This window comes from Rana temporaria, chromosome 1 (genome assembly GCF_905171775.1).
Source record: "Rana temporaria chromosome 1, aRanTem1.1, whole genome shotgun sequence".
In the NCBI taxonomy this organism is placed as follows: domain Eukaryota; kingdom Metazoa; phylum Chordata; class Amphibia; order Anura; family Ranidae; genus Rana; species Rana temporaria.
The window spans coordinates 84392849-84416680 of NC_053489.1; the positions used below are offsets into that span (position 1 = coordinate 84392849).

The 23832-nt window shown below is 44.9% G+C and overlaps 1 long non-coding RNA gene across 1 annotated transcript in view; it reads left to right on the forward strand.

Annotated features, from left to right (window-relative positions):
• LOC120928746 overlaps positions 1-16033 on the forward strand; it is a 32309-nt gene extending 16276 nt beyond the window's left edge. Inside the window, exons 2-3 of the long non-coding RNA XR_005747309.1 lie at positions 15420-15592; positions 15706-16033. This is a non-coding gene — a long non-coding RNA (uncharacterized LOC120928746). The remainder of the gene's footprint in view (positions 1-15419; positions 15593-15705) is intronic.
• The last annotated feature ends 7799 nt before the right edge of the window (positions 16034-23832 follow it).

Below are 23832 nucleotides of genomic sequence, written 5' to 3' on the forward strand. Positions count from 1 at the left end.
GGTGGTTATACGTTCCTGGGCAGCTGGGACAGGTATCTCCGGGAGAGGGTCTGGCAGGAAGGCCGGGTGAAAACCGCAATTAGCCCAAAAGGGTGTTTGGTTGGTGGTAGTGTGAACAGAATTATTGTAGGCAAACTCTGCGGTGGGCAATAGAGATGACCAATCATCTTGGGAGGCAGAACAAAAACATCTGAGGTATTGTTCAAGAGTTTGGTTCGTGCTTTCCGTTTGCCCGTTGCTTTGCGGGTGGTAGGCCGATGACAAACATGTTTTGACTTCCAGGGATCTGAAAAGCTCTCTCCAAAATTTAGAGGTAAATTGGACCCCTCTGTCTGAGACAATGGTTTTGGGGACCCCGTGAAGCCTAACGATTTCTTTGAAGAAAATTTTCGCCGTTTCGGCAGCAGAAGGGGTTCCAACCATGGGTAGAAAATGTGCCATTTTAGACAGGCGATCCACGACTACCAGGATTGTCGTGAAGCCCTCCGATGGAGGTAAATCTACAATGAAATCTAGAGCAATATCAGCCCACGGACGTTCTGGAACTGGCAGAGGCTTAAGTAACCCCCAGGTCTTGGTTTTAGGACCCTTGTTGCGTTGACAGATTGCACATGAAGAAATGTAAGTTTTACAGTCTTGTTTCCATTTTGGCCACCAAAAATAACGGGAAAGTAGTTCAGAGGTCTTCCTTGCCCCAAAATGACCGGCTAACTTACGGTCGTGGAAGGTGCTCAGAACTGATTGCCTGATCTCGGTGGGAACGTAGATCCTGTCTTGAAGCCAAAATAAGCCATCGCGCTCCTTTAGTGACGATGATACTGGGTCCGAGATTTGTCTGGATGCAATTTTGATGGAATTTAACAGATCAGTCTCAGAAACCAAGAGAAAATTCCGGGAAGGCAGGATGGTACTTGGTTCCGCTGTGCAAGGAGTCTCTGGGAACATCCTGGAAAGTGCGTCCGCCTTTCCATTTTTCGAACCAGGCCTATAAGTAATATGGAAATTAAATCGTAAAAAAAAAAGAGCCCATCGAGCTTGTCTAGGTCTCAAACGTTTTGCGGAGCGCAAGTACTCGAGATTTTTATGGTCCGTAAAAATTATAATCGGGTGAATTGCTCCTTCTAACAAGTACCTCCACTCCTCGAGGGCAAATTTGATAGCGAGGAGTTCTCTGTCCCCTACGTCATAATTCTTCTCTGGAGTTGTTAGTTTCCTGGAGGCAAAGGCCACGGGATGGAGTAGGGACTTTAACCCTTGCCTTTGTGAAAGAATGGCTCCTAGGGCTGTCTCAGAGGCATCCACTTCCAAAGTAAAGGGCAACTTTGGATCAGGGTGCCGTAAGACAGGTGCTGAAGAAAAAATCTTTTTTAGTTTCTCAAAAGCTTCCTGAGCCTCCTGCGACCAGTGAAAATGGCTGCCTTGGTGGGTAAGTTTGGTGATAGGAATCACGATGGCAGAAAACCCGACGATAAATCGCCGGTAGAAATTGGCGAAGCCAATAAACCGCTGCACTGCCTTCTTATCCACTGGTGTCGGCCAGTCTAAGATGGCTTTGATCTTCTGGGGATCCATGGCGACCCCGCCGGTGGAGATGACAAAACCTAGAAACTGTATCGTCGTTCTTTCAAATTCGCATTTTTCGGCTTTCAAAAATAATTTGTGTTTCCTGAGGATAGTAAGAACTTTCTTGACGTGGTGCCTATGAAGCTCAAGAGAAGGGGAAAAAATGAGAATGTCGTCCAGGTATACAACTAAAAAATCGTCCAAATACTCACGAAAGATATCATTGACCAGATGTTGAAAGGTGGCCGGGGCATTGCAGAGCCCGAATGGCATGACGAGATATTCAAAATGACCGAACCGTGACCTGAAGGCGGTCTTCCATTCATCCCCGACTCGGATTCTAACAAGATTGTAGGCACCCCTCAGATCCAATTTGGAAAACACCTGGGCATCTCGAAATCTCTGAAAAAGCTCTGGTATGAGAGGCAACGGGTACCTATTTTTGATGGTGATCCGGTTAAGTTCTCTGTAGTCGATACAGGGTCGTAACGAGCCGTCTTTCTTTTGAACGAAAAAGATACCTGCCCCCGCTGGAGAAGAAGAAGGTCGGATAAAGTTCTTTTGTAAGTTTTCGTCGATGTATTCCTTAAGAGCCGCAAGCTCGGTTTCAGATAACGGGAAGATGCGGCCGAAAGGTATTTCAGAGCCAGGTAAGAGATCAATCGGGCAATCATAAGGCCGATAGGGAGGGAGAGAGTCAGCCTGCTGTTTATCAAAAACGTCTTTAAATTCATGGTAAACAGAGGGGACGTGAGGTGGAAGTTCAGGTGAGGTTACCACAGTTGAACAGGTGGCTACCGTGGGTGCGCAGCAGTTTTGGGCACAAAAGGAAGATGTAAAGTTGACCTCTTTCTTCAGCCAATCGATGCAAGGTTGATGTGTTTGCAACCAGGGAAGTCCTAAAATAATAGGAAAAAGCGGTGAAGGAATGAGATCTAGTCGTAGAAATTCCTGATGACCTGAATCGGTAATGGCTAGAAAAGGCACAGTTTCCTGTGAGACTAGTCCCGATTTAGGAAGAGAGCCATCGGCCAAATGTATTTGCAGGCGTTGATCCTTATTGCGAAGGGGTATGTGGAGTTTAAGGGCTAAATTGGAGTCCAGAAAATTACTGCATGCACCTGAATCAAGGATGGCCGGGAGGCGGATGGTCTTTTCCGGTAGCTGTAAAGAGACGAAGAGTACAAGATGAGTTTGAGAACTATTTGAGACATGAAGGTTGAAAACGGGTTGAATCGGGAACTTACTCGGTCTTATGGGGCAGGTGCGAAGAAAATGACCGGTGGCACCGCAATACAGACACAAGTTATTCTGGCGTCTACGCAGTCTTTCCTCACTGGTGAGAGGGGTTCGAACCAGTCCGAGTTGCATGGGTTCCGGGTCTGGAAGACTGCCGTGTTGAGGAGCCACAGGAGGGGATGCAGCTGGAACTACCCTGGGTGGAACCCAAGCAGGGCGTGAAGTCTGGAAGCGCTCAGTGCGTCGTTCTCGTAAACGTCGGTCCAGCTGGGTGGCGGACTGGATCAAGGCCTCTAACGAAGCGGGAGCCTCGGTTCTTGCCAACTCATCCTTGAGAGTTTCTGAGAGTCCTTGGCGGAATTGGTATTTTAGTGCTGCATCATTCCAGCCGGTGTCAGCTGACCATTTGCGGAATTCCGCGGTATAATTCTCTACCGGACGCCTCCCCTGGGTTAGATTATGGAGGACGGTCTCAGCAGAAGCCATACGCTGCGGGTCATCATATAACTGAGCCATATGATCAAAGAAAGAGTCCAGTGAATCTAGGATCGGACTTCGTTTTTCCATTAGGCTGTGCGCCCAAGCCTGGGGTTCTTCGGACAAGAGGGAAATAACAAATCCAACTTTCACGGCCTCGGAGAAAAAAGTTCTAGGCTGGAGGTCTAAGTATAAAGTACACACGTTTTTGAACGCCCGGTATTTTCGGCGTTCGCCAGAAAAACGCTCCGGAGGAGGGACCCGAGGTTCCGGGTGGATCAATCCGACAGCTGAACTGGGAATGGACTGTGATGAGGAAGTCCCGACAGCAGATGCAGCAGGTGGGGGTGCTACCCCAGGAGACCCAGTTAACTGTTGTAGACGGCCATCGACTTGGACATATCCCTCCTGAAGTTTCTGCACCGCCTCGGTAAGCGCGGACACCTGCTGGCAAAGTGTCTCGAAAGGTGAACGCACCCTGTCGGTCTCGGACATTTTTTGTTTTCGGCTGGTTTATACTATCAGGAATCAAGTACTCACCGAGACCGAACTGCCGAGGGTGGTTCACCTTTACGACCAAGCGCGCCCGCCCACTGAGTTTTGGAACAGGTGGCGGAAGCACGAGGCGGTACCGGTGCCAGTGGAGAAGCGTTGACCGGTGACGGTTGTAGATGACAGGTGCTTCTGGGTGACTGCAGACGGAAACAGGAACAAACGATACTGAAGCCGGATAACCGGTACTGAAAGAGTCCAAGAAACAAACTGGAAAGTCCGGGGTGCAAGCCAAGGTTCGGGGAGCAGAGAAGACAGCAGATCCGGGTCACAAGCCAAGAGGTTCAAGGGCAGGAGAAACAACAACAGAGTCCAGGTCACAAGCCAAGGTCGGGGTCAGAAGAGTTCAATAGAGTGGTGAAGCAATCCGAAGTCAGGTTCCAGGTGAGAGGTGAGTCGGACGGAATTCCAACAGGAAATGGTTTCCAGAGACACAGGTTCAGGAAGTAGCTGACGATAAACCAGCAATCTGTCTACTGACAGGAGCTGGTTTAAATAGGGCAGTCACGCTGGTGATTGGCCCCGAGAGGTCACATGCGTATGCGCACACGCCTAAAGTGCCCAGTTAGCCGCCGGGAAGCCAATCTACTACGCTGGTGTGTTAAAGGAGGAAGTACAGCGCTTTGGCCCTGACAGTAAGCTTCAATGCAGCACATAGGGATTGCGTGATGTAGGGTGTTCAGCAAGGCCTCAAAGTTTGTCCCCAGCAATGCTCTGTTGCAGTAGGTGCATTAGCACCAAAGTAGTAGTTGTTTCCTGGAGCGGTGTTGCAGCTGGGAGCAAAGGCAGCGGTATGTGTAGCGTGGCCGAGCTACGGCTGACAATAATAGAACACTGTTCATCTGTTTCCTGAATTCCTTAATAGGTTGGTATCAGATGCAGTGCATTAGCACTGATTCAAACGAGAAGCGACGATTTGCAGCGCACTTCCGGGTTCCACGCTGGAGCGCACCACGGCGCTGGGATATGACATCATCGCGCGAGCGCCGTATGCGTTCCAGCATGGAACGCATTACGGCGCTGAAAGTGCCTGTTACTAGCAAAAAGAAGCCACGCCGAGTGCTTGTTATACAGAAAACAGCCAGCACAAGGAGCAGCTGTTACACTGATGTCCTCCTGTGTATGAAAAAGGGACAGTTTGAGTTTTGGGTTCAACAATCACACACAATTTTCAGCTCATGAATGTTGAAAATAAATAGAAAGTCATTCTGATCTCAGCAGTTTTCATTCTTTTCTTCCCAACTTTTTGGGCCACTACTGTCTATTGATATGGAAAACACTTTTAGATCAAACATTATATATTTTTTACATATTAACATCTATTTTACAGCATTTTTTTTTTCACAATAAATACATTTAAAATACTATACCTGGCTCCAGACAGCCACATCCGGGTCTTGCTCCAAGATGGAAGGCTCATCCTTCTCCTGAGAAGGCTCAGCTTGGCTTCAGGGAAGGCTGGAGGGTTGGCTGGAGGGAAGGCTGGAGGGTTGGCTGGAGGGAGGGCTGGAGGGTTGGCTGGAGGTTTTTCTGGAGGAGAGTCTGGGGGGAAGGCTGGAAAGTGACTGCCTTGTTTCAAGGTGGTCGTCAAGAAAGGGCAGTCTGCTGTAGTACCATAACGACGGTACATATACCTTTCCTGCTGCTGCTCCAGACCTCTGAGAAGCCAGGACCTTGTTATGCTCACCCCTGTATGTGCCTCTCAAGGTCCCAATTTTAGTGTCCAGCGGTTACATGGGGCATCCTTGTGTGCACAAATGGGAGCAGGCTCTTCAGTGCTGCTGTCCTTAGCCCTTTTTGCCTATGGATGGGGTCTTTTGTCATCCAAAGAGCGGGCAACTCCCTTAATCTATCTATGAATTCACTAAGGACAAATATACTAATGTCAATCACAGTCTATAAACTCTAGTAATCTTTATTCCCATATAGGCCTTAAATCTATATGCAGTATAGGCCACTAATGTCAGAAGTTCAAATCATACCTTCATTCACACGTTCGTCATTTTTACGACTTCCTCCGCACACTGAACGTAGGTACGACACATGTGTGTTAAGCTTTATATACACTACACATGCGTGACACTCCGCACATGCCGCCCGCCCATGACGTGCTTACTCGATGTTTCCCCACCCCTTCTCTTTCGGCGAGCAAAAAACATGGCAGAATCAGATGAGCGGGTGTCACCAATTAGGCCTAGTTCATCCAAAAATGACAACATGGAGGAGTCTGATGAGCAGGTGTCTGTAATTATAAATTCGTCGAACGACGACACAACAAGCCCAGAGCCTGATGAGGAAACGTCACAAACGAGGAGCAGATTTAAGGCATCTAACATGTCCTACGCGGAAATGGCGGACATATTGCTAAAGTCTGATTATGATGCCAGGCATGGGCCCTATAACCACCCTAATTTAAGGAAGGCCAAAATTATGGAAAAAGTGGTAAAAAGTCTGAAGAGACATTTTGGGGTGAAAAGATCGAAGGAGCAGCTCAGAAAGAGGTGGTCAGACCTCAAACTGAGGGAGCCGGAACAGTTAAGGAGCATTAAGAGAATGAAAGAAAAAAGTAAGTACTTCTCCTGTGTCCCTATTTTATTATTGTTTTTCAGAACTTGCATGTTGCTCCATGTTGATACTTTTGAATATAGGACCTTAGAAAATAACGGTCATTTCAGACACATCGTTCGGCCACTACATACGATGTTTTATGAAGATACAGGGTAAAAAATATTTTAATATGCCTGTTTATATTCAAGAAATATTTTTACATTGGTGTCTAGCTGATGTGTTTGTAACTAGAACATCAGTCTAAAGGAGAGGACACTCAGCAGCTGTTTACACATCTGCACTCAAGAGCACTAGTGTGGGCCACCAGAACAATCTTTTTAGGGTGACCAACACAGGTGCTCCTGTGCATTTTTGGGGTGTCTACATGTGTGAAACTTGTCCCAAAAACGTGAGTAGTCAAGATTTGTGTTTGCAAAAATCATGTCTTCTGCTTGTAACTGCCCAAACAGACACTTGTACCCCACTTTCTAACAATGTTTAATATTCCTAATTTTGCCCTCAAATATGTGTGTGCTAAGTGTACCTTTTGTTTCATTCTCATAGGGGAGAGAGGACACCACTCCTCAGAGCCCAGGAAACCCAGACCTCACCAACCACCTCGTCAGGAACCCAGACCTCACCAACCACCTCGCCAGGAACCCAGACCTCAGGATGTGGAGGAAGGAGAGGTGAAGGAAGGAGAGGTGGAGGAAGGAGAAGTGGAGGAAAGATAAGTGGAGGACGTGGTGTAAATTCCCACAACAGGTCAGTATCTGTCACCACAGTTTCAGAAGAACGACCTGAAAATCAGAAACGAGCGGACAGGAACGCACTGTAAAACAATTACGACCTGACTACATGCCCTGAAAGACAAGATACGAACCCACAAGCACAAACTGAACCGCAGAATACGATCTGAAAGCACGAAGACTGATAAGCGCGAATCGTTTCTCACCAAACTTTTACTAACACGCTGTAACACAAGATTAGCAAAAGCAGCCCCAAGGGTGGCGCCAGTTGAATCGAACTTCCTCTTTATAGTGCCGTTGTACCTGTTGTACGTCACCAAACAGTTTGCTAAAGACAAACGTATTTGGTTCAGATGGTGTCAGGCGTGTGTGGTGGCAAGCAGGTAAAGAGTACAAAGACAAGTGTGTCTTGCCTACAGTCAAGCATGGTGGTGGGAGTGTCATGGTCTAGGGCTGCATGAGTGCTGTCGGCGCTGGGGAGCTACAGTTCATTGAGGGAACCATGAATGCCAACATGAACTGTGACATACTGAAGCAGAGCATGATCCCCTCTCTTTAGGGACTGGGCCGCAGGGCAGTATTCCAACATGATAACCCCAAACACACCTCCACACCTGGCTGCTAAAGAAGCTGAGGGTAAAGGTGATGGACTGGCCAAGTGTCTCCAGACCTAAACCCTATTGAGCATTTGTGGGACACCCTCAAACGGAAGGTGGAGGAGCACAAAGTCTCTAACATCCACCAGCTCTGTGATGTCATCCTGGAGGAGTGGAAGAGAACTCCAGTGGCAACCTGTGAAGCTCTGGTGAACTCCATGCCCAAGAGAGTTAAGTCAACGCTGGAAAATAATGGAGGTCACACAAAATACTGACAGTTTGAGCCCAATTTAGACATTTTCACTTTGGGGTGTACTCACTTTTGTTGCCAGCAGTGTAGACATTAATGGCTGTGTGTTAAAGCGGAGTTCCAGGCTTTTTTCCTTTTATTAAAAGTCAGAAGCTACAAAAAGTGTAGCTGCTGACTTTTAATAAACAGACAATTGCCTATCCCACGGTACAGCTATGTGGGCTCCCAAAGCCCCGCTCCTCTCCCCCCTCTTCTCCGCGGCGCCGTCATTGGAACTGTGGGCACCCGGTCGTGACAGCTTGTGGCTTAATGGCTGGGCGCGCACTGCGCATGCCAAGTCGCGCTGCGCTTTACGTGTGGACAGGCAATCTTCTGGGACCTGTGACGTGTCCCAGAAGATTGCCTAGAGGGAGGAGCTGCCTAGGGGTAGAGGAGGAGTTGCCTAGGTGGCCGAGAAGTGGAACAAGGAGGTAGGACAGGAAGACCCTCTCTAAAGTAGGCACCCACTCCCCCCCCCAAAAAATTAAATTACATACATGTGACATGTAAGGGGGCGAGGAGTGCTTAAAGCGGAAGTTCCACTTTTGGGTGGAACTTTGCTTTAAGTTATTTAAGGGGACAGCAAATTTACACTGTTATACAAGATGTACACTCACTATTTTACATTGTAGAAAAGTGTCCTTTCTTCAGTGTTATACTTCATATTCCCATTGCACACTTTCCTGGATAAGCTCTTGGATTTGGGTGCTGTAGCAACAACCAGCTGGATACTGGTGCAAGTTACAGTTAAGATATTTACCAGCACACCATGGAACAATGAAAATAGCGTTCAAGCGGATGATTTATTGCATGATCACAACACAAAGAGAGTGCAACGTTTCGGAGCCACGCAGGGCCCCTTCGTCAGGCATGGGATGGCACATCAAAGATATAATAAAATATTTATAAAAATGTGAGAGGTGTACTCACTGTTGTGAGATACTGTATATCCCTCCCACACCCTTAGAGTCACGTATGAATGCAGACATATGAGTATGGGGTGTCTACTTTTAGAAAATATATAATGTTTTTTTTTTCAGTCTTCAGGCCTAAAACGTTTTTTTAAATGTGTGTAAAAAAAGATAAAAACAGTTTCGGCATCAAAGGGGTTAAATTAAGAGAAGGCCACCAGCACAAGGGACACTTCTTATTTAATGTAAGCACTGTCCCTTGTACAGATACAAAAATAAATAAATTACGTTTTAAAGTGACTTAAACCTGCTCTCCTGAAAACGGGTTACAAGAGTTCAAAACGAACTGCACTCCTGCTTTGGCTATACTTCTCTTTTAAAGTGACTTTGTTGCTAGGTTTAAAAAATATTTTTAAACAGGGCTTCCATGCAAAGTAAGGCAGGCAATGCTTACCTCTCCCACTGCCCACTTCACTGACATCTGCTGTCTTCACAGGGGAGCCCATCCATTAAGGGCTGACAGATGCCGCCCCCCCTATCCATGCGTCCGGCCCCCCATGCAAGACGCCGGATGCATGGATTCCAATGCAGGATGGGTGTTTTTTTGAAGCACCTGATTAGAGCCAGAGGCTCTTATAGGCTAAAAAATAGGGTGGGCTTGGGGCGTAAGCAGTGCGAACTGAGCCCACCCATGTGTGTTACAGTAGCGAATCGGCAAATCAATCAGCGGGTCTTGAGACCCATCAAGCGATTGGCTGAAAGGACAGGCGATCCTATTGGATATACACAAAAAATAATTGCGCAAAAAAACTGAAAATAATCAGTGATCATATAAACATAAAAATATTGTCAAGTGATTAAGATAATCAAATTAAATTGATTAATAGGGTGCAAATTACAGTGCAAAACACGATATACTAAAAACCAAACTTGATTAATTATGTTTTAAATAAAGTCCCCAAAAAAGGTATATAAACCATAAAAAAATAAAAATCTGATGTAAAAAACCACTTCCAAAATGACTAGTCAGTCACCTCCATGAAAAGTTAATAGGATGGGTAAACCACTTCCCGAAATGCTCCGCTCAATACACCTCCAGCAGAATTTAAGATAATTAAAAAACAGAAGAGAGGAACTTCAATAAATCATTCGTATTTTATTCCAATAATTATTCTCAGGCACAACAAAGAAAAAAAACATACAAACACACAAGCTTTCAGGCTGCCAGCTGGTGCGTGGTGACGTCACAAGATTCTCTCCAACCGACGCGTTTCCCTGTAACAAGCATCGACTGGGAATGGATCCTATTGGATGCCTAGGAGGAGGGGAGGAGACGCACGGCGGAAGCCGTCGTGATGGAGAAGAGGACACAGGAGCCGATGCCCACTGCCGATTCCTGCCACCTAGATGGGGTAAGTGCCCGGCCGACTGGCAGACAGCAAACGAGCAAGCGATCGGGCGGGGTTTTGAGGTTCTTATCTGCCGCCTGGGTGGGGGGGGTGCAGTTGTTTGCCACTGTGTCCGCATAATGACTGATGAGAGGACTTATATATGTAAATTACCTGTTACTCAGGGTCAGGGCTCCCCTCTTTACAATATATACTGTAAATTCTACAGAGAAGTTTGTGCCTGCATCTTTCCCAAATTCCATGATATTCAGTAACAATGATTTACAGAGCAGTCGAAATTTTTAGATACGTGTGCCATGATTTTTGTTCCTGTATACTGGACTGGCATAAAAAGCTCACAATTTTTAAAACCTAATGGTATAATAATAATAACTGTCAAGCCGCACCACTCCTGACACAGCAGGGTAAGACAGGCCAAGTGCAAAGAGACTTCAGTCAGTTTACTTTTACCATCATAAAACTATTTATTAGGTATTGCTTGGCAGTCTTAACACAGCTCACCTAATTCTACATGGATTGTTGACATACTTTCTCTCTTGTTTCCTAGACCCAGGAGGTGGTGGTGGTGGTGGTGGGAGGGGGGTTTGGTTATTTGACATACATATGCAAAATATAGGTTTGGCTAGACAGATCATGCAGCGTTTTATGCCCTGTACACACGATCGGATTTCTGATGGAATAAAATCCAATGGAATTTTTCGTCGGAATTCCGATGAAGCTGACTTTCATTAGTCTTGCCTACACACTATCAGACTAAATTCCGACCGTGCCAAAATGCGGTGACGTAAAACACTATGACAAGCCAAAAAAAATGTTTCCGAGCATGCGTCGACTTGATTCTGAGCATGCATGGATTTTTCTCCTATGGAGTTCCACACAGACGGTCGGAATTTACTATCGTTTTTTTTTTCATCTGAAAAATGTAAAACGTGTTCTAATTATTTACACCGATGGAAAAAAGTCAGATGGGGCCCACACACGATCGGTTTTCATTGGAAAAAACGATCGTGTGTACAAGGCATTATTCTAATAAAAATATAATTTAGGTCTGCGTGTGACTCTGTAATGGCGGGAGATATGTGTTTACATCCCCTTATTGCATATCATTTATTGTTCCAACCAGTCCATTAATGGTGCACGCCCCCCCCCCCCCCCCCGTCCATCACAGCCTTCCCTATCCATGCGTCGAGCACCTTTCAGGACACTGGCGCATGGAATCCAATGCAGAGGGGCTGTTTTTTTGAAGCGCCAGTTAGAGCAAGAGACTCTAATAGGCTTCAATATAGGGTGGGCTCAGGTTGCAGAGCATGCGCTGCGATCCCACCCAGGTGTGTTACAACAATAAATGAATATTCGGGTTTTGACACCGGTCTCCCGATTGGCTTAGCCCCCCAGGCGATTCTATTGGACACCTAGGAGAAGGGGAGGAGCTGCAAGCCGCCACCTTGAAGGAGAGCACCGAAGCTCGCGGCACCCTGCTGCCTGCCGCCTGTCGCCGCTGAAGGGGTAAGTGCCAGACCGACCGGCAAGCAGCGGGGGAGGTGGATGGGTGGTTTTACAAAAAAATTAAGGCACATTATGAGATAAGTCCAGTAAGGTGCATGAAATCTCCTGGGCTTAGCTCTTTTATCTAAGCGCTTTATAGTACTCCTGGAAGACAGTCATCGCTGTAGTTCCAGGAGAGTGAATCTGATCTTGAACAGTAGAGTCACTGCAGCTACTATGGCTGTCCCTCCTATCATCATGTGCAATCACATAAGCCTTTGTATACATTGTGAACACATTCATAATATACAAAGGCTTCTCTGAATGGGCAGCTCACCTAATTCTACATGGATTGTTGACATACTTTCTCTCTTGTTTCCTAGACCCAGGAGGTGGTGGTGGTGGTGGTGGGAGGGGGGTTTGGTTATTTGACATACATATGCAAAATATAGGTTTGGCTAGACAGATCATGCAGCGTTTTATGCCCTGTACACACGATCGGATTTCTGATGGAATAAAATCCAATGGAATTTTTCGTCGGAATTCCGATGAAGCTGACTTTCATTAGTCTTGCCTACACACTATCAGACTAAATTCCGACCGTGCCAAAATGCGGTGACGTAAAACACTATGACAAGCCAAAAAAAATGTTTCCGAGCATGCGTCGACTTGATTCTGAGCATGCATGGATTTTTCTCCTATGGAGTTCCACACAGACGGTCGGAATTTACTATCGTTTTTTTTTTCATCTGAAAAATGTAAAACGTGTTCTAATTATTTACACCGATGGAAAAAAGTCAGATGGGGCCCACACACGATCGGTTTTCATTGGAAAAAACGATCGTGTGTACAAGGCATTATTCTAATAAAAATATAATTTAGGTCTGCGTGTGACTCTGTAATGGCGGGAGATATGTGTTTACATCCCCTTATTGCATATCATTTATTGTTCCAACCAGTCCATTAATGGTGCACGCCCCCCCCCCCCCCCCCCGTCCATCACAGCCTTCCCTATCCATGCGTCGAGCACCTTTCAGGACACTGGCGCATGGAATCCAATGCAGAGGGGCTGTTTTTTTGAAGCGCCAGTTAGAGCAAGAGACTCTAATAGGCTTCAATATAGGGTGGGCTCAGGTTGCAGAGCATGCGCTGCGATCCCACCCAGGTGTGTTACAACAATAAATGAATATTCGGGTTTTGACACCGGTCTCCCGATTGGCTTAGCCCCCCAGGCGATTCTATTGGACACCTAGGAGAAGGGGAGGAGCTGCAAGCCGCCACCTTGAAGGAGAGCACCGAAGCTCGCGGCACCCTGCTGCCTGCCGCCTGTCGCCGCTGAAGGGGTAAGTGCCAGACCGACCGGCAAGCAGCGGGGGAGGTGGATGGGTGGTTTTACAAAAAAATTAAGGCACATTATGAGATAAGTCCAGTAAGGTGCATGAAATCTCCTGGGCTTAGCTCTTTTATCTAAGCGCTTTATAGTACTCCTGGAAGACAGTCATCGCTGTAGTTCCAGGAGAGTGAATCTGATCTTGAACAGTAGAGTCACTGCAGCTACTATGGCTGTCCCTCCTATCATCATGTGCAATCACATAAGCCTTTGTATACATTGTGAACACATTCATAATATACAAAGGCTTCTCTGAATGGGCAGCAGAGGGGAGGGGTGGGTATAGCCACTCTGTGTGCCTTTCTCCTCTCTCACAGCTCAAAGTGTCTTGAGTCAAGTGTAATTATCGGCAGTTCAATAAACCTGTAAGATATAAATGATAGAGATCAGCCCAGGAGATGTAATGCAACTCACAGTGTACCTTCTCTTTTTGCAAAATTGACTGAATTCCTGGAATCCAGCTTTAACCAATTGACCTCTGGAGGATAATCCCCCCTTCATGATCAGGCCACGTTTTGCGATGTTACTTTAACTGACAATTGCGCAGTCATGCAACGTTGTACCCAAATACAATTTATGTAAATTTTTTTCACAAATAGAGCTTTCTTTTGGTGGTATTTGATCACCACTACTTTTGTTTTTTTTTGTGCTATAAATAAAAAAGGACCGGCAATTTTGAAAAAAAAACATTTTTTAAAAACATATCCAATAAAAAAAAAAATAATAATAATTTCTTCATAAATTTAGGCCAATATGTATTCTTGACAAGGCTGGGCTCAGTCCTTTCTTCTCTAAGCTGGCTGCTAATCTGTCGGCTAATTGCCAGCTCCCATGTCTCCACAGTGTTGATGATCCTGTTCGTTAGTCCTGCCTACTTAAGCTGTCCAGCTCAGATGATCTCTGCCTTCGCCTTGGTCAACATCACAGAGACTCCTGCGTTCCTGTTGAAGACTTGCTTGGCTGACGTTCCTTCTGGCTCCAGATCCTGCTTGCTATTCTACTACGTTTATACCTGGCTCCCTGACGTTTAGCTTGGCTGACTATCCGATCTGGTTCCTGAACTCTGGCTATGTTCTGACTACGCTTACTCTGTTTATCTTTTTATTATTAAACAATTGTGATTTAACTGTACTTCTGTCTCGGTCTGATTAAGGATTTCTGACAATTCTGCTACATGTTTTTGGTTAAAAAAATCCCAATAAGCGCATATTGATTGGTTTGCACAAATGTTATAGAATCTTCAAACTATCAAATATATACTGGAATTTTTGATATATTTTTTTTATAGTAGTAATGACGGCGATCAGTGACTTATATCAGGAATACGATATTGCAGCGGCCAATTGGACACTAACTGACACTTTGCAGGAATCAGTTAAACAAATACAGTGATCAGTGCTAAACATATGCACTGTCACTGTACTAATGACACTGGCTGGGAAGGAGTTAAACATCTAGGGCGATCAAAGGAGTTAAACATCTAGGGCAATCAAATGTGTGCTTGGCCAGTGTTTGTGTTTACTATGTGTGCTGCTTTTACTAGGAAAAGAGGTGGATTTGAGTCCCTACTTTGCAGCAACACAAATTCCATCCCTTCCCCCCTGTCAGAAGGGAGCTCTGAGTCTCTACCTGATGATCACCGGGTGCCAGCGGACATCAAGTGCCCAGCACCCGCAGATCTGCTTCTGCTGTGAATAATCACAGCACAAGCAGCGCACTGGCCGCATGCATGCCCCCTGCAGGGGTGCAAAGCCGCTGACAAAGTAACACTTTATTCATGTTTCTGCCCAGCAGCATGGTGCATTGTTCTACTAGACCGTGATGCACAGTGCCCACTGTACTGCACTTACAGACTGCATTGCAGAGCTAATGGGGCACATAGAAAGCGATTTTTTTCTAGTGGTAACTGGCATTCATGCAGTGCAGAAAAACATGTGAACTAGCCAACACTAACATCAGCTTAAAAGGTCTTACTACTTACTACAAGTAAGGTTGTGGTTTAATAAAGTCAGGTTCCCCACACAATCCGATGTGCCATAATTTCTTCCATGAATGTTAATAATTGTCAAATGTTGAACATTACAAATAAGCATGACAAATCCTTCCACAGCACATAGTGTAACCTGCAATCCAGGGAGAATTGATATAGTTATTTGCTGGCCCTATCTCTATATTGTCATCTTTCAGCTATTTTTTTTATATATATATACAGTGGCCCCTTGTGTTCTAAGTGCCCTGGGCTATTTCCCCAGATGCCCATTGCTAGGACCAGGTTTGTCGAGAAAGCTATTTCTAAAGATTCTTTTCAAAGCAAAACTCCATCAGTGCGAAAGATGAGCATACATCATACCGACGCTGGGCTCGATGTGCCATAATTACAGCTGAGTAAGTACATGTGCGATGTTTAAAGGTTTTCCTGTGGCCACTAGAGGTAAAAGCTCCCCGCGGTTGATCTCTGTGTTCAGCAGCTCAAAAGAACTTGTTTTTGTTTTCTTCAGAACCTAAATAAGACCCCACATCCTGCAGCAAGACTTTGAACTAACAGGCTGGCAGTTTTGAGGAACATACGCCAATTCCTCTATCTGATGACAAGCTTTTCTAAATGTGTCGGAGCACCTGCAAAACATTTTCATCTCAGTTGTAGTTTTCTTTAAGATGTGTCTCTGAAGACAGAGCTTGATCTAAGAAGTCAATGCACCTTCCTGTCTTGAAACTTCTTAGTCTGGTCTAATCACATCTCAGCTACCAACCTGCCCCAGTTTTTCTTCTTAGCTAATTTTCTTCAACATACATCACTGAATTTACTAAATGATATACTATGTGCAATCTATAGTCTCCATTATTCTAAAAACATAATTGTGCATGGGAATGGGAACAATAAATAATCTTATTAACGTGGATTAATATTTTAAAAGCACAGCTTTGATCATGGATTAATTTTTTTTACATAATTGTGAAGTGAAAGGAAAATGATAAATAGTTTTACATTTTTTGGACAAATAAATATCTGAAAAGTGTGGCGTGCATTTTTTCCTACCCCCACCCCGAATCAATACTTTTTAGAACCACCTTTCCCTGCAATTATAGCTGCAAGTCATTTCGAACCTTTGGGGGTTCGAGATCACAGGACTGATTATGATTATAACATCAACACGTCCAATATTTTTTCCCTCTTAGTAATAGAGATAGGCCCCTCAATGAGTATGACGAAAGAGGAGCTGTTGGTCCTTCTAACCCTCCCTATTACTCCGCCCCTGAGACTGGTGATGGGTTTTATGGCCCTTCTAATTCAGGGGACCAATATTGGGGTTTTCACAAACCCAATCAGGGTATAAAAAGGTCGAACGACCAAAGAGAGGAACGACAGGAGGTAAACGGTTACGAGCTAAAAAATAAAAAGCTATAACCGGCACAGGCATTTTTAATCTGAGTTCAGTGGTCTTAACAGATTCTGAAAAATTGGTACTTTATTGGGGTTTGAAGTTTGCTCCCCCTCGGAGGCTGAACAAATTTCAAACTTATATGGATGTTCACCGTTTTCTACGGAGATTGAGTGTCAAGCGTCACATGTTATCCAATCCTATCCAGACCAACTCTGTTGCTTCTAATGACTTTAACCATTCAGGGCTTTCGAATGCATCATTATTTAACCCTCCAGGGGCTTTGGCACCATCACTTAAAGTTTTTATTGATGCCAACTTAGAAATCTTGATTTGGTTCCTATCAAACACATCAAATCTAATAAACAATTTTCAGATGGACTTGACTCCTTGTGAAAAAATAAGGAGCTAGTCTTCAGACCCGAGGATATTATCCTCAATAAAAGTGACTACCTATCAGAAATGTATAAAATTCTAGGTGATCGAGATACTTACACCCCACTTCCCTCGGATCCCAAAACTAAATATAAAATTGAATTGGAGAATTTAGTACATAGAGGTTTCCAACAGGGCATTCTCAATAGGAAAGAAAATGATTTTTTGGTACCTATAGCACCACGCACTCCAGTAATTTATTACCTTCCAAAAATACATAAACATCCTACTTTCCCCCCGGGACACCCTATCATTAGTGGTATAGATTCCATCACGTCGTGGGTGGGCAAATATATTGATTTCCATTTACAACTGCTAATCAATAAGATGCCATCATATATAAAAGATTCTCGCTATGTTATCAACATACTGGCAGGCCTTACCCCTACAGCGGGGATGTGGCTAGTGACAGCGGATGTCACATCTTTATACACAGTGATCCTGCATGCTTTAGGCCTGTTTGCGGTAGAATACTTTTTAAGGCGGGATTCAGCCCTCTATGATGAGCAGATTATGTTTATTATGGAGCTGCTTTCCTTTGCGGCTTCACTGAGCTATTTTTGGTTCAATAACCAGTTTTACAGACAGGCGAGAGGAGTCGCAATGGGGGCTAAATATGCCCCCAGTCTGGCGAACCTTTTTCTGGCTCTATAGGAGGAGGATGTCGTCTATGCCCAGCGACGACCAGAGGTGGTGTTGTGGGGCAGATACATCGACGACATCCTCCCCCTATGGGATGGCGACCGTGATGCACTAGATCTTTTTTTTCAGATCTAAACAATAACAACAGAGGTATCATTTTGAGTTTTGAGGCCGGTCAAACTGAGATCAATTTCTTGGATTTAAAAATTAAGATCAATAATAATGCCGTTACCACGTCTACTTTTTTCAAAAGTACCGATAGGAACTCTTTTATCCCTATTGGAAGTTGCCACCATACATCTTGGCTGAGGTCTGTACCCAAAAGCTAGTTCATTAGACTAAAAAGGAACTGTTCTAATGATTTAGAATTTCGAGATCAGGCCAATGTATTGTTCAAGCGTTTCCTAGATAAGGGGTACTCAGAGGACTTCCTTAGACTTCCTTAGACTTCCTTAGACTTCCGGTTTCTAGCTTGAGTATCAGTGGAACGCACGCCGGTCCCAGGCGATAGCCGATACTTCCTGACTTACCCAGTGCAGCGACGGAGCTATGCTAACAGGCTGTTAGCTGCTCCACATACATCTTTTTGCTTTTAAAACTTTTATTTCATAGAGCAACCACCCCCGCTCTAGCTTATTTTTATGCTCACTCTTTTATTATATTTTTGATGTACCCTGCATGCTTTTGTGAGTGCTAATAAACCAAGCACTTATTTCCAACATACCACGCTATGTCAGTGTGTTTTTTTCTCCGGAGGGCTGCTGGTTTTTAAAACAACTACTCACCTTGGATCCGGATAAAACACCACTATTACATCTAGGAGGTCCCAAGTATAACTGCGGAACTACGGGAGACCACTGAGCCGTCCGAGGCTGACTACTTGCACTTTACCCCTGCAGGGGTTAGTGCCTCTGGTAAGTGGGGACCCATAAGGGGGAGCACCGTGACCACTGCGTGCAAGTTCCACTACTGCATACCTGAGCACTCACCTTCACAGGTGCACCTTTAACAGCACGGACTTTATCACTCCCTGGATGGCCTTTTTCATATTTTTGTTGCAATAAGTTTTTTTCACTGCATATATATTGCTGGACTATATTTTTCTGTACTATATATACATACTATTGGATTATTACAATATATATATTTATTTACAAGTACCACAATTTTTCTTTTTTTCACATGCTTATCCTTTTTGTCACATGTATTCTTTCCCTTTCTTGTCACACGTATTTTACTAGTATTATTTATTTGTATTTATAGCACAGTGGAGCCCTCACAGGCTATTTTTATAGCTTATAAGTGATATTCTTACCTACCTTTACCCCATAATATATATATGTGGTGGGGCATTCTATTTAATATTGTTCTTTTACTATCACCATATTATTTTGTCGGAACACAGGTCTGCTTTCACTTACTGTATTGACCACTAGACTACTACACGTTACCTCATACCCATTTGGGTCACTGTTCACAATCCTTGCTGTGTCCAGTTGTAGGTAAGGCAGCGCCACCACCCCTCCCTACGTTCATTCATTCACTCTTTTATTTATTATCTATTGATAATGTAATAATTATTATTATTATTGTTTATTCTTACATCTTTCCTCTTATCGATGTACACTTGGTGTGACTTTGAGACTCCGCTACCCATTGTTTCATACATATCATGCATGAACTTAGACTTTATGCATTGTTACACATATTTTTATTTTCTATTCATCTAGAAAATATTTTTTATTTTTATATTTCATGTTTTCTATATTTTACATCTTATAGATTATTATATCATCTTAATAATCTTTAGGTGTACACATATAATCTGCTATCTTTTTACAAGACTTTGTAGTAACATCTAATTGCATTCTTCTATTTAACCAGTAGAGGTGCAATATTTTTCTCTCTATAAGTATCATAGGCTGGTGTATTCCCAGCCTCAGTAACCATATTTTAGTTAGTAACTTCAAATTCTCTAGTCCTCATTTAATTGATTTATATATTTTATATATATTTTATGTCTTACAGCTCTCCATTATGGTTATTTCCATTTGGAGATTCTGTTCGATCGTATTGTCGTGGTTCCGTCGTCTCAAAGTCATATCGAGGCGTGGTTCCCATCGTTTCCTTTATATGCGATGCATCAGTGCGTCACCTGATCCCCTGTGATGACGTCTTTGTGAGACGAAACGATCGTCGGGAAGTCTTCGCCCATAGGACGGGTGTCCGCTTGCCGGCCGGCTCTTTGTTTTTAATCATTTTACTCAGATGCTTTTGTAAGTATATCTGATTCTTTTTACATTAAACTCTGTGCATACAATATTATGCTATGCAAATATTTCTTCCCTCGGTACTGTACGAGACATCTGTTGTGAGTGAGGTGATCGTTTCCACTCGTTCGGATTACTTCCATCCACCCTCCAGCCGCTGAGATTGAAGTGATCGGTCTGCATCCGTTTGGATTACCCATGTTCATCTCCCTGTCGAACGACCTATTCCAGCCTAGAGTGTGTTTGATTTCCAGGCCCACATAGCCTGTGTTCTGGTAAGCAGGCTTGTACTTCTGGTGAAGGGGCACGTATGATATTGGTGTCATCATAGGCTTCTTTTTACGTCTCTTCTATTGTGGACTCACTTTTGTTTGACACATATCAGGACTTTTTTCCTTTTTGCTGCCATTCAGTTGTTGGCAATTGGACTCCTAAAAACTCCTATAAAACTATACGGTTTATATTCACACTCATGCACTTAGTGTGGTATTTATATGGTTTATATTTAAGATATTTTACACAGTTTTTATTTACATGTTGGTTTTTTTTTTTTTGCTTTTTGGGGATTTGCCCATTTTTCTTTGCAAAATAGCTCAAGCTCTGTCAGATTGGATGGCGAGCGCTTCTCTGCACCTGTGGATCAGTTTGAAAGCAGCCCAGTAAACACTGCAGAACAGATATGCCCATATATATACTGTGATTTTAGTAATAAACGTACCTTTAATAACAGTATTCTATTCTATTCCATCCAGGAGCAAGAGATCGTGGGCCACATCCAAGGGCTCCGCGGGCCACATGTGGCCCCCGGGCCACTGGTTGGGCACCCCTGTTGTACAGGGTGTACAACCACTTTAACAGGTTTTCTTCTAAGATTGCCCTATATTTGGCTCCATCCATCTTTTTTCTTCTAAGATTGCCCTGTATTTGGCTCCATCCATCTTTCCATCAACTCTGACCAGCTTCCCTGTCCATCCTAAAAAATAAAGCATTCCCAGAGCATGATGCTGCCACCACCATGCTTCACATGGTGTGTTCAGGGTAATGTGCAGTGTTAGTTTTCTACTACACATAGCGTTTTGTTTTTAGGCCAAAAAGTTTAATTTTGCTCTCATCTGATCAGAGCACCTTCTTCCACATGTTTACTGTGTCCCCCCATGGTTTCTCGCAAACAAAGGCTTTCTTTCAACAATGGCTTTCTTCTTGCCACTCTTCCATAAAGGGCATATTTGTGGAGTGCATGACTAATAGTTGTCCTGTGGACAGATTTTCCCACCTGAGCTGTGGATCTCTGCAGCTCCTCCAGAGTTAACATGGGCCTCCTGGCTGCTTCTCAAACATACATAATCACCTAGTAGGATCGGGTTGGTAAAAGCATTGGAGCAGCTGACAGGCTGAGCCAGCTGCTGGTCAGGCATCTGGGTGGATCCAAACATTAAAGTCGTGATCTCTCCAGAGCCTGGGTTGGGTGAGTGACGTTAGCTGTCGGTCACCCGCTGTCAGCTAAATGCAGAACTAAATGCACTCCCGTGCAAAGGAGAAATATTGCCAAACGAGCTTTGGCCATACTTGAAGTGATTGTAAAGGTTTTTTTTTCTTAAAATAACAAACATGATCTACTTACCTGGTTTGTGCAAGGGTTTTGCACAGAGCGGCCCTGATCCCCCTTTTCTAGAGTCCCCCGGCAACGCTCCTCCTCTTCATTGGGTGCCCACATGGAGAGCCGCTTTCCATTGGGGCACTCGTGTGGGCACGCTTCCCGAGTCACTGGATTTGATTGACAGCAGCGGGAGCCAATGGCTTCCGCTGCTATCAATCTGTCCAATGAGGACCCGAGACAGCGGCTGGAGCTGCTGGGCTTGTTCTCATCATTGGAACGATCGGGCTCATGTAAGAAAAAGGGGGGGTTATGGGGGGCTACTGCAGCACAGAAGGTTATTCACCTTAATGCATATGTAGCACTACCCCCAAAGGAGCTGCTGGTTAGTTTTGGGTGGCATGTTACCTCTATTCCTCCGCCGTCTAGGGTATACGATGAGAGCTGAGAAGAACTGCAATGTCCACACTTTAGATGTCTTTATCTGTGCTTTATTACCCAACGGGGTAAAATAGTAGAAGTAATAGTAGTTAAAGAGGTAGAAGGGATAGTAAGTAGTAGGTTCAGGTGTATAACTTCTTTCGGAAACACTCCTGCTTCCAGCGATAAACTTTCGTCACCACTCTAGCCAGAGTGGCTATTGTGCACCTGGATAGGCCTCTCTCACTAGCCTAGCAGCCAGAGTGTCACACAGAACTTTAGCAAAGTCTCTGCCACAGACCTTCCCAAAGATGGAGATTTATTGGGTCCAGAATCCTTCTCAACACAGGATTAAGCACCTTGATCTCTCTTGAATAAACTTTGGTAGATTCAAAACTGACATGCGACCATCATTCAGCTTTTCAGTAATGGTGCGTCCTTCGATTAAGTTTCAAGGCCTCTCCTGAGATACCAGCCTTGTGCTCGGTACTCCCCCAGACAGGTTCTTCATCGGGCGGCTTCCTCCCTCAGGACAGACAGCATAGGACCACTCTGCAACTGTAGACCCAGTCTGACTACCAGGCCTACACTTTAGATTACAACCCTGGACCAACGTGGTCCCGGAGCCAGGAACACTTGAACTCGCACCCCCGGCCATGAGGGCCAGACACGGGGGGTGGTGGGACGACAGACCCACGATCCACGACTGCGAACCAATGACATTTGTCCCTTAAGGACTCTCCCCAAGCATGCACAGCGAGCCGATCAACCCCAACTGATTGGCTGCCGAGGAAAAACACCCAACTCATCCTGACTCAACTGCTGCCACCAGGGCCGGACTGGGAGTAAAAACCAGCCCTGGAAAAAATGTCATACCAGCCCCATAGCATTATTATACCGGCCCAACAACATAACATCATTATTTTCTTGTTCATAAAAGGGAAAATTATGCATTGTAAAGCACAGTTGAAGAGTGTATTATATATAGATAAGACCGATATGAAAGCACATAGGGCTAGGGATATATAACAGCAAATTACAGTTAAAAGTGGTAAAAGTGGAGCAATCATCAAGGGGGACACCTTACATCAACCCCCCCTTACATCAATGACCCCCCCCCCCTCTCAGACTGGCCTGGCAGCGCTGTCACTGACCACCTCTCAGGTGCACTGTGCAGGGATCAGTCAGTCGGCTCCCAGTTGGTGGCTCTGGTTTTCCTATTGTCTCCTCTCCACGGTCCACACACGTCTGACTTCTCCCGTGACCCCAACCGTTGACTCCTCTCCAGACTGCAGACATGATATAAAACAAGAGATGGTTAGAGGTTGCAGACATGATACAGGAGATGTCAGAGGCTGTGGGCATGGTACAGGAGATGTCAGAGGCTGTGGGCATGGTACAGGAGATGTCAGAGGCTGTGGGCATGGTACAGAAGATTCAGAGACTGTGGGCATGGTGCAGGAGATGTCAAGATGTCAGAGGCTGTGGGCATGGTACAGAAGATGTCAAGATGGCAGAGGCTGTGGGCATGATACAGGAGATGTCAGAGGCTGTGGGCATGATACAGGAGATGTCAGAGGCTGTGCGCATGGTACAGGAGATGTCAGAGGCTGTGGGTATAGTACAGAAGATGTCAAAGGCTTTGGGCATGGTACAGAAGATGTCAGAGGCTTTGGGCATGGTAGAGAAGATGTCAGAGGCTTTGGGCATGGTACACAAAATGTCAAGATGGCAGAGGCTGTGGGCATGGTACAGGAGATGTCAGAGGCTATGGGCATGGTACAGAAGATGTCAAGATGGCAGAGGCTGTGGGCATGGTACAGGAGATATCAGGGGCTGCAGGCATGGTACAGGAGATTTCAGGAGCTGCGGGCATGGTACAAG